General features: G+C 44.1%; 1 long non-coding RNA gene across 1 annotated transcript; it reads right to left on the minus strand.

Annotated features, from left to right (window-relative positions):
* Positions 1-6002: 6002 nt before the first annotated feature.
* On the minus strand, positions 6003-7405 carry LOC106990490 (uncharacterized). Its single transcript, XR_001434980.4, has 2 exons — positions 7286-7405; positions 6003-6458 (listed from the first exon to the last, which is right to left on the minus strand). It is a non-coding gene; the product is annotated as an uncharacterized LOC106990490 (long non-coding RNA).
* Between the last annotated feature and the right edge of the window lie 4911 nt (positions 7406-12316).

Here is a 12316-nt window from a genome sequence, read left to right on the forward strand (position 1 = left end):
TCAACCAACAGTACTATCCACCTCCAGAACATTTTTCTCATCCCAAACTGAAACTCTGTACCCATTAAACAATAATCCTCCATTGCCTCCTCTCCCAATCCCTGGTAACCACTGCTCTACTTTCCATCTCTGTGAATTTGATGATTCTAGGTATCTCATATAAAATCATACACTGTCTGTCCTTTTGCATCTGGCTTATTTCAGTTTGTATCATGTTTTCAGTTTCATCCATACAGTAGCAATGATCAGAATTTCCATCATTTTTTAAGGCTGAATAATATTCCATCGTATGTATAGACCACATTTTATTTATTAATCTGTTTAAGTTGCCCTGGTAGGATAGGCACCCTAAGTAACTTCCAGCTGTTTGCACTGCCGCCCCCTAGTGGCCACTGCCAGAATGGTGCTCTCACTTCTTACCCCAGCTCTGCGAAGCATCTGGCCCTTTAACGCCTGCCCAACTCTTTCGGAGACATCCAGTGCAGGGTCCTGGCTCTTTCTAGACTTTGACAATTAACCAGGCCATGCTTCAACCATACCTGATCCTGGCTGAACTATACAGCAAAGCCACCTCTCTTTACCGCCTGGTCCAAGCTCTTCTCAAGTCCTATACATAGTAAATAAAATTAGCTATGTGCCAGGAAAATCCCATGAACAGAGGAGCCTCAAGGCTGGGGTCACAGAGAGCTGAACATGACTGAGCACACACACATGCATGCATACATGTTAACTAGGATTTGTGAACTCCAATTCAGATGTAAAAAATAATTCATGATTAGAGAGGAATTTTCCTTTCGTTACTTGACAAGCACTTTTGTTCTCAGTGTATATTTCCTCAGCTGGTCAAGAAACATTCATAATGAAGCCATCTTTAGCCTGATGAAAGTCACATTGTCCACAGACTGACAGAGACCAGGAGTCATAAACCGAGTGGCCAATCTCACTCCCCTCCCCTCCCTGAGGCCCACCAGGATTCCTGTGAGGACAGGCTACCTCGAGCTGCAATGCCCACCCAACTCTCCCAACCCAGGGCTCTCCCACTCCAGGACCCTCAAGCCAGCAGAGAAATGAAAGGCATCATCTCTTCCTGTCCTCCTGATACAGAGCAGCCCTGTGCAGAGAAACAGCCAGCCCCAAAGGAGTGCATATTTCCCCAGACACCTTCGGTCACTGCACCAGAAAGGCATTCAGTGGACATCAGCTCATAGGCCAGGTCAGTGCCAAGGACAACCAGCCAGGTTGGACTTTCCTTTTTATTTCTTCTGTTCCTGCCCTTGGGCACAACTTGAAGGTACAATGAGTTTCTCCTCATCCGTCCCCATCCCCTGCCAGCAACCAGAACAAAACCACTCAGCCATTTCCTTGAAAACTGCACAGCCTGCAGAAAGGCCAAGTTCAGAAACCGCACCAAGGAACATTAGTCGTCACGCCACCTCACATGCTGTCTTAAGGATCTGTAACCTAATATGAGTCCCCATAATCTTCACATTTCATCTGACTTAGCAATACTCAGTGACAGATATGCATGTACAGATCACAGGGGAGCCCGTGATGCGAGCTCTGAGCACAGGTTGTTCTGATCCTATCTGAGAAATACCTAAGGATGGGGGAGGTGGATGGAGGGGAGACTGTGATGATGCAGATCTAAAAAAAAAATCCAGAGACTGGCGCACATATAAAATTACTCTGTAGAACACACCAAAAATAACAAATGAAAAGAATGAGGTGTTCTACACACCCAGTCCTGGATGAGGGGCACCCAGCGGCACCAGGCACATGAATGCAGTTCCCACTGCAGGCCCTCTGTCTGGTTCTATAGAGAGGGCTTCATACTGTTTGTAACAGGAGCCACCTCTATGTCCTCATCTCTGGTGAGCAGACATTACCAGGATGGGAAAATAATTATTATTTTGTTGTTGATGGTGGTGGTCATGCAGCTCGCAGGATCTCAGTTTCCTGTGAACTGAAGCCAGACCACGGCAATGAAAGCTCAGAATCCTGACCACTAGGCCACCAGGGAACTCCCAAACAATTATCTCCCAACAAAATTAAACTCTGAAGGCAGACGAAGGTGAGCAGGATGTGGTCCCTGAGCCCCCATCCCTGCCCCGCCCCCTACCACAGTTGTAAAGCACAATTCACTAATATCATTCCTACTGAAGAGGATTTGGGGTTGGGGATAACTAGGTCAACTCTGGATTCCATTTCCCCATGACCTTAAAGCAGTGGTCCCCAACCTTTTTGGCACCAGGGACCAGTTTTGTGGAAGACAATTTTTCCACAGACGGAGGAGCGGGCGGGTGGTTTTGGGATGATTCAAGCCACATTATATCTCAGAGGTTGGGGACCCCTGCCTTAGAGGTGGCTACCTGCCTATTGTTTCAGTACAGCCCAAACCTAGATAAATCCCCTCCAAGCCAGCCACAGGGCTCCCAGGCACCATCTCAGTGTCAGCATTTTCCATCCATCAAATAGCGGAGAGAGCCAAGTGGGACTCAATGACTGAATAAGGCCAAGTAGGACTGAGGCACCGTGAGTCCGTAAATCTGACCAGTTGTAGTATATACAGCATTTCACAGCTCTAACAGAGGGCAGTGGGTATAGAAATATTTGCATCTTAAAATCACACCCTAACATCTTTGAGGTAAACCCTGCTAGAGAAATGGAACAGTCTGCGAACTTAGGCTATAAAGGACTTACGAAGTTGTTAAAAGAAAGGAAGTTTTTCTTATGAAACATGCACTTTCAGGTTTGCAATTATTTAATTCAGGAAATCTCCATTCAGTGAAAAACATCAGGTCAAGAATAAATATCCAAATGGGAAAACTCCACAACATAAAATAAATATCTAACAGGCCAAGTGAAGATTAATGGAAAACCAGAAATTCCTAGAGCAAAGGAGATGAGGATGTGAAAGTCATCGTGAACCAAACAGCTCCCTGGAAGACAGCAAGTGTCCCCAAATTAAACAGAGATTCCCAGGACCAGGATGCATTGCTTCAGTTAACCCGCCTCCAAGGACCTGGCTTCTTTTAAGGAAACTCACATTGAACACAATTCACTCACAGTTACCTCAGGCTAAGCAAAGGGATAGGAGAGATGTCTGTTTAGAAGCATCCTTTAAACTCACCAATTCCTGAGGAATGGAATCATCCTAAGGAAACGGGTAACAGCAATGCTTTACTAAACTGTCTCCATGCTTGGAAATACATTTCCTTTTCTAGCATTTCAGTGTCCCACCCCTCAACAAAACCTGTGCTTTTCCAGATCTTCTTGATGGTTTCCCTGGAGGAGAATACCGCCTTGTGATAATATCCACCTTGCTTTGTATCGTATGTATTTACACGCGTTTGTGTTACTTAATTCTGTTTCTGTTGTTTAGTCATTTTTTTTCATTCTCCCTCACTTGAAACCTCTGTGAAATGAAAGACTCAGAAACTGTTCTTTTTGAGTTCCATTGTATGACCCTACAAATAGCAAGGATGTTCAAAATACTCCCATTAAATATTGAAAATATAATACGCTAAGAATTAAATCATTGATGAAATCTCTGTTCTAAGTTATTACTGAAAAGATTCCTTTCAGATACAAAATCTTGAGAAAACTATGAAAAAATGTCCACTTCCATTTGACACTCAGGACCTGGACTCCCTTCCACTTTACCATAACAGACCAATAAAAGTTAGACTTGGTCAGGTCCCTGTGGGTAAGTCCAACTCCTTTTTTCATAGACCTTCTTAAAATGATGATTCTACCCACTAGAACCCACTCTTTTTCGTTTCTGTTCTCGAACAAGCCTGGAACCCAGAAGTGCAGAATCTGTACTCGCCTTTGCAATTTACCTTGGTTCAGATGCCATCCTCTGAGTACACGGGGCCTTGAAAACCCAGTTTAAAAACCCCAGTTACTCACAGCATCCACATCACTTGCCCTCCAACTGGGTATGTTTTTCTCCCAGAATATTCTCATCCAAGCATAAATCCAAATATCTCTTCACTTAGCTGTAGTGGGGGTATTTTTCTTTAAGTGACGGGAAATATACAAAATAAAGGGGAGGGACTTGTCTGGTGGTTCAGTGGTTAAGAATCTGCCTTGCAATGTAGGGGACCAAGGTTCCATCCCTAGTCAGGAAACTAAGAACACGCATGCTGCTCCACAACTAGAAAGCCTGCATACCACGACTACCGAGCCTCCATGACACAAACAAAGATCCTGTGCGCAGCCAAATAAAGAAGTAAAACAGAGGGGATCAATATATGCCAGGCTTCCCTGGTGGCTCAGATGATAAAGTATCTGCCTGCAATGCAGGAGACCAGGGTTCGACCCCTGGGTCGGGAACATCCCCTGGAGTAGGGAACGGCAAGCCACTCCAGTGTTCTTGCCTGGAGAATTCCACGGACAGAGGAGCCTGGCAGGCTACAGTCCATGGTGTCGCAAAGAGCCAGACGTGACTAAGCGACTAAGCACAGTATACGCCACGCGCCACGCTGAAGTATACTGCTTTGGTATAGGGATTATTTTGAACTGCAAACAAAATATTTACCAAAAATAACAGGGCATAAATTCCTGTGTGAAGGTGTCTCCCGCCGTCCCCCAGACCAGAAAGAGAACCTTTATCACAGAGACAGAGACTAGATGAGTCTGCGTGAACAAACCTTACGAAATAACCCTCATTTACCGTTCACTTCTGGAGGAGGAAATGGCAACCCGCTCCAGTATTCTTGCCCGGAAAATGTCAAGGACAGAAGAGCGTGGGGGACTATGGTCCATGAGGTCTCAAAGAGTCGGACACAACTGAGCGACTGAGCGCGCAGACAGTTAATTTCCCCCCGTGTGTTTACCTTCCCACAATTCACCATTCCCGGAAGCCCTAACTCTCCTTCTTAGCTCAGTCCTCTCTCCACAATTTATCACCTTTGTTAAGATGGCATATAAGCCCTTCCCCCCAAGTATAACTGCTGTTTAGAGGGCTTCATTTCCTTTCTCTGGAGCCCTCATACTCAAAAAATTAAAATTGTGATGCCTTTGCTCTTGTTAATCTTTTGTCAGTTTAGTATACAGGCCCCAGGTATAAACCTAAGAATATAGAGGAAAAGTTTTTCTTTTTTTTTTTTTTTCTTTCTATGCTACAGAAATAAGGTGAAAATTTTTATTTCTCATCCATGGATGGAATTCAGAATTTTGCATTTGTCACAATAAAGGAACCATCATAGGAAGAAAGGGTTGAAGGAAGGAAAATAATGGCTTTAGGGTTTTCAGGAGATGAAAGTAGAAGTTTGTGAATGACATGTCCAAACTTTGGCCCCAGAGACTTTTCTGGTCCATGACGTCACCTCTTCATTGAACAGCCAGATCACCCCACCAAAAGGCTTCATTTTATAAGGTACAAATTATTGCTTTAGTGAGTTTAACCCAAAACACTTGAGTCAGTACCTATCTGATTTTAAATTCCCACAAAACCATAGCTCATGCTGCCAATTTAACATTTTGTCATTAGATTGACTTCAGTACCTACCCTCTCTCTTGCATCTTCAAGTACAGAGTGTTTCTTCCTCCTTCAGATGCCAGACACATATTTTGGAGAGTATTACAGAAATTCGATGAGTCATTCTAGGAGACCTAAGGCAATGGTGGTACAACCATTGCCTTTCAGCCACACAGTGAAGCCTACGCCCTTCCTGAGTGGTGGTTTAGAGGTTACATTTAATGAACTCTCTGAATGCTCTGCACCTGAACAAGACCTGGGCCAGGCCACACCTCCTGAGTGGTCTGAGGGCCTGACCCCATTACCTACCACTTGGGCCACAACCCTCTGCCAAGAAACAAGCAGCCTGGCTTCAGATTTTACATTGTCTGATGGGCCAGGACACCTGATTTCTGTACTCGTGTTTGTGGGATGGACGGGCCTACCCAGAAATCAGTCAAGATTAGCCTAACTATTAAACTCAGTCTCAGCCTCACTGTAAACCATGCATTATTTCTCCAGAACCAAAGACAGGTGATATAGTCACACAATGATCCTTATTTTTATTAAATTCAGTCTAAGTACAGTAAACTTGTATTCAGTTTCCATGCTGTCAAAGGCACTGATCTAGGATTTGCAGGAATAAAGAAAAATCCTGGCATTCATCTAACATAAAATACAATCCCTGCCTTCCAGGAGTTTACACTCCGCAGAGAATGAAACAATGTTGAAACTCATCTTCAGAGCGCTGCATGGAAAACACACAGAGGACGCTTACATATGTTTCAAAATACATAAATGATGGAAAAAAAGGTGGCGGGGGAGGAAACAGGACTGGGCCATCTTCAGATCCTTCAGAACTTGAAAATTAAATGCTGCCTTCTGTATGCTTGACCTCTAAAGCAATCCATATAGGTATACAAAGCTATCTATAGTTGCCAAGATTTAAGTCATTTTTCCAAAATGGATTGATGAAGACAGAAGCAGGATTTTCCTGTAATGAAGGAGAGGTGAATGACAGGGTCAGTGTGCTGAACAGTCTGGAATAATCACAGCATTTATTTAGGTTTCTAGGGCTATGTGGGTACGTGTGATGCATAACAAAGCATAAAGAACAGTCAAAAGGCAGAAATAGTAATGGCTCACCTTATCACGCCAGGGGATGGTCATATTCTTTTTAATAAACAATATGGTTCAAAGGTTCACAAGAGTGAGAAGTCTGGCATGGGGCAATGTTTTCACTACTCATCTCTTTTTGACAGTTACAAGAAATCTAGGGAAGGGATTTTCTTGTCTAATTGTTTCTAACCTTAAAGTTCATGGAGTTAGTCTTACTCAAGATTAGGATGCACTAAGAACATCCTGAGGAAAGGGTGCAGTACATTCCCTGCAACCACTGTCCAGGAGATGTGAACTCTCTGGCTTTATTTAGGCCATCAGAGGAAGGGCAGAGGGCGGAGTGAGTGCGGTCACAGCTCAGGGCAAGTGCTTCATCAGCGCTTTCTGTCGCTTCCACCGGGAACAAGGCATGTCCATCCTGATGATGGAACCGCAGTCTGACCGCAGACCACTAACTCAGCCCAAGTGCCAGCAGGGGCCATGGGATCCCAAGGAGTTATAAATAACCCTTAGACCTGCTTCCTGGTGATTTATTACTACTGAGTGTGAGTGTATTTCCCAGAAGATACCTGAACTGAATGCAAAAATGAACTCCAGAAGCATGTATTTTGCTGAACTTGAAACATCAGAGAAATGGTTTAAAAATCCAACCCCACCTCACCCCCACCCAAGAGATAAATAAGATGATCATCAAGTTTTTACCTGTCTTGATGATTCTTACATGCTTTGATTTCGCAGGGATGTTGCAGGAAAATCAGATTTCTTCTGTTTAGAGACCCATCCGTCCCTGCTGTTCATTTCCCAGCGGCAGAACTTGTAATCAGATAAGCGAACCCCTTGAGAGGTTTCAGGGAGAGCACTCAGGGCCCGCTCAGCCACACAGGCAGCGGGCACCTGGTGCACGGGACGCCGCTCTTGCTGTCAGACATTGCGCAATATCGTCCAGGGCTCCCCCACCTCACCCTGCCACTCCTCTGCTCCTGACAGGGGCACCACCCTTGCTTAGAGTCCAGAAAGGGGTCTCCACCATTCCCCATTTCTGAAAAAGAAACATTGAAATGAAGTACTTCTTTTACATAAAAACTCAAACTGTAATTAAGAACCTTCCCCCCATACTCACATCTCCATATCTTATCCTCAGTGGAGACAGAGGCCAGCTGCTCATTATCTGTTGGAAGTCCAAAATACTTATCAGAACTTGCAGTTCTTTCCATTGTCCTCAGAATACCTCTATCCCTCCCATACTTTTATCTCTGTATGTCTAATTCCACTGAGAGGCTTTGTTTGCTGTTAAGATCTTTGGCAAGTCAGATAATCCCCCGTGCCTCAGTTGTCCATGTGGGAGGAGGGGGGAGCTGGACATGGTGAGCTCAAGGTCCCTGGCAACTCTACCTTGCTATGATTGAATGACTCCCCCAGTCCTTTCTGTTCCAAGGAGTATTTTTCAGGGCTTCATTGGATACTGTTGAGTCACACTGGAATGGTAATTATATGAGATTGGAGAACAATGATATCTCCTGAAATAAAGATTGGGCCGAGGAATGTGGATGAGGAGGCAATGAGGTGTGGGATGGGAAAGCTTAATCAGAGCGGGAAGATGGCATATCCGGGGCCAACAGACAAGATTAGGGCCAATTCCAGACGCTTGATGAATGGCCAGCTGCAGTCAGAAATACGACTCTTCCCAGAAGAGCTACCTAGCATTTGTTTGGCAGAAGCCACAGAGTATTGACGCCAGTGGTTTACACAAGGTCCCTGAGTGAGTCAGTACTGATGGTGGCACTGACAAGCGTGGCAACAGAAACTGACAGTGTAAATGCTTGGGACCGTTAGACGAATGAACACCGGGACACATTCCAGAGGCTTGCTTTAGACACACATGAACATAATGTCTTCCTCAAAGTACACCCTGAAACGGGTCATCCGCAAAGCCTGCTATGAGGGGCTCATCAATGAGACATTCTGGGGTAGATCCACCCACTGTTAATGGGGGTCACAGGAAGCTGTTGACACCTCCAAGAAAAGGATTAAGCAAATTGTCAGGAGTTAAGCAAATCCAGAAGAAAGGACCACAAGCTTTGGAGATTTCTTTTAAAAGTCTGGGCTCTGGCTTAGGGGAATATTTCACTATGGAGGGCCAGAGGGCTTCTTATCCTCCTTGTGTTTGTAGGAGGGAAAGGACAGGTGAGATGGGAAGAGGGTTCTCCTGGGTCAGCCTCTATAACGTCATGCTGGGCAGACAGGCAGCAGTCAGGGCACTGGAAGACATCTTCCAAGCTTAATTTAGTTAAGTTTCCAAAATAGTTTGACTTTAAAAACTGAAAACCAGTAACACAATGGCACCCCACTCCAGTACTTTTGACTGGAAAATCCCATGGGCGGAGGAGCCTGGTAAGCTGCAGTCCATGGGGTCGCTAGAGTCAAGACTCGACTGAGCGACTTCACTTTCACTTTTCACTTTCATGCATTGGAGAAGGAAATGGCAACCCACTCCAGTGTTCTTGCCTGGAGAATCCCAGGGACGGTGGAGCCTGGTGGGCTGCCCTCTATGGGGTCGCACAGAGTCGGACACGACTGAAGCGATTTAGCAGCAGTAGCAGCAGCAGCAACAGATATTGAGATATTCAAAACGTTGTTATTCAGTGGCTAAGTCATGTTCGACTCTGCAACCCCATGGACTGTAGCAGGCCAGTCTTTCTTCCCTGTCTTCATTATCTCCTGGAGTTTGCTCAAACTTATGTCCACCAAGTCAGTGATGCTGTCTAACCATCTCATCCTCTGCCACTCTCTTCTCCTTTTGCCTTTAATCTTTCTTATATATTCAAAATATATAACTATTAATTTTAGTATTAAGTAGTGTGTAAGGCCCATAAAGATAGAAATGTGATTTTTATGTTACCGAAAATTTCCATCCAAAAAAAGATGGAAAAATGGATTCTTTTTACGCTTGCTTACCCTTCAATTTTTCCAAGTCATGTCACATTTTAGTTCGCCTTGTCTTATCATGCTGTCTAAATAGCTTTTTGTTTCTTTTATTCTAATGGATAGAATAGCCTACATGTACTTTTTACATGTCTAAGATCGTCCAGATTATTAAACATATTTTGAATCAATGTTCTCCAGTCACTATCTCCTATCTCCCTTGTTCTAATTTGAGCCAACTGCTTTCTAGGCCTGATTAACAGCTGATAACTTGAAATGTCTTTCCATTTTATTCCTCAGACAGTTCTGCTCATTGCATTCAGTTTTCTTTTTCTATATCCCCAAGTTATTCCAGGAGGAGGACATAGGAGAAAATTTCTGAGTCATTGGATAACTTACTTTGCCTTAATTCTGAAGTAACAGTTTGCTGGCTATTAAATGAGGCTCAAACAATTTTCCCTGAGAACTTTGAAGTCTTGCTTCACTGTCTTCTAGCATCAATAATATTAATGTAAAGTATGATGACAGTCTTCTAGGGCTTTTTTTTGGTGTGTTTTTTACTTTGTGTGGCTTTTTTTTTTTTGGTAGATATCCTGGTAATTCTCTCCACAACCTTTATATTAGGAATTTCAGATTTTCAACAGACTAGTGCTCAGCACTTGGTGAATATTTTCCATCTGAAAATCTTTTTTTTTTTAGTTCAGGGAAATTATCTTTTCTAATTTATTTCATTACTCATTTTTGTTCTCTGAGTGTGGATTAGTTACATATTAATAAGTTTCTAGATCTATCTGCCATTTCAGCTCTTGGATATTTTCCTTTTCAGTCATTCTGTACATTCTGAGCTATTTTCTCAACTTTATCTTCCAGATACTAATTTAGTTTTCAGTCAAACCAGTGATTCAATTCTACTGATTTTTAAAATGTATTTAGGGAATGTTTAATTTGTCATGGCTTCTTTCCTGTTTTCTGCCTGCTCTTTTTTCACAGCAGCCTAATCTTCTGTGTGAATCCACTGTTGTCTCAGACCTCTCTGAAGATGCTAATTCAATTTTTTTTTGGTCATCTTCTTTTTGCATTTCTCCTGTGGTCCATCACTTTTCACACATCTTGATATTTCTCTTTTACCAAATATTTGATGATCCCTGATTGGTCAGTAATATCTTTTTTAATAAAAAAGCATGCTGGCTGATTATTATAGGTAATTGGCAAAGTTATTCTTTGCAGTTTGGAAGGACAACTTACCCATGAAACTCATCACTGAATGGGGGGCTAACTTTACATGTCTGTGTGTGAGGGGATCAGAGACAGGCTTCTTTTTAGGGTATGTGGACAGTCCAGCTGGTATCCTCATAACTATGAAAGTGAGGAGGACTTCACCATGGGAAGTGAAATTCTTTGGTGGATTTCACTGCTAGGTGGGGTTGCCTTTCCTTCCGCCTCCTCTGAGTTACAAGCAAAGGGCCCTAGTTATCTCAGGCTCTGTGCCAACATCTCCCTTGATTTTTTATTTCAGTTCTGAGCAAACTCACCACCCTCCCCCCAACACACACACACCAAGGCAGCACTCCGCTCAGGAGGAACTCTGTAGTGGGGTAGGCACAGACACAAATGGTACCTTAGAGGGTATGAGATGGCTGGAGAAGGATAAGGTCTTAGAACTAAACTCACCCACTTGGGACAGAACTGATGAGGAAAGGTCTAACAGGGGTGCTAAGACATTGAATCTAATGGTTTGAAAAACTGAGAACCAAGGCAGTGGTGAGTTGAGGGAGAACAGCCTTTGGTCAAATCTGCATCCATGAGACTGACATGTGAGCCCAGGGGAGCTTCTAGAGACCACAAGAGACACAGAAGCAGTGAAATGGCCCCCAGGATGTCTGTTGGCAGGAAGCAGGCACCTCCACAAGGCAGGATCCAGATCCTGGACAGGGCTGACTCCAAATTCCAGAGAGGACCGATTCCTGGACAGAAAACCAGCATGTTGGGAGATGGGTATTCAGGCACCAAGAGCTAAGAGCTTCAGTTGTCAGAATTTGGACTGAAGATAGGGCTTAGGTGTTAGAAATAAGGATGAAGCTTGGGCCAGATCAACTATAAGAGTGAAGATGTAGATTCTTAGACACTGGAGCTACTGAATTTCTTCCTGTGACACTCAGAATTGGTCCTAGACTTACCTGATCAAGGTCAAGGGACCCTAGCCAGGGAAGAGGGAAAGCGAGGAAAGGAGAGGGGGTAGAAGGTAGAAGCTAAGAACCAGCGATAATCTGACACTATCACGTCACCTCAAGGGACTTATAATTTTCAGCATTTGTAAACAAGCCAACATATGCTAAATCCTACACAAAATGATAAAGATTATTTTGTACACCTGCCCCAATCCCCCATACATCATGCAAACAATACACTGGGGCCCCAGGAAGACCTCGTTGCATCTTGTGACTCGTTCTGGGTGCCCTCTGTGCACAGCCAGGCACTGGACTGTGACTCTGAGACTTCAGAGGGGAGGAACATCTCCCATGACCTTTGGCAACTCCCGTCCCATCAGGAAGAGAGACAGGTGAACAGATAGTTTTGGTCAGTGTGGGAAGGACCATACCAGAACTTGGGAAAGGGCTGGCTGCATAGATTGGGTTGCATGGCTGAGTGGAGTAAGGCAGGAGAGAGGAGGGAGAGACAAAGCAGGAGGGAGATACAGAGGGGAGACCCAACATGATGTGTTCTACAAACCACTGAAGTGTGAAGTGTTAGTTGCTCAGTTGTGTTCAAGTCCTTGTGACCCCATAAACTGTAGCCCACCAGGCTCCTCTG

The sequence above is a fragment of the Ovis aries genome, chromosome 8 (genome assembly GCF_016772045.2).
Source record: "Ovis aries strain OAR_USU_Benz2616 breed Rambouillet chromosome 8, ARS-UI_Ramb_v3.0, whole genome shotgun sequence".
Lineage (NCBI taxonomy): Eukaryota > Metazoa > Chordata > Mammalia > Artiodactyla > Bovidae > Ovis > Ovis aries.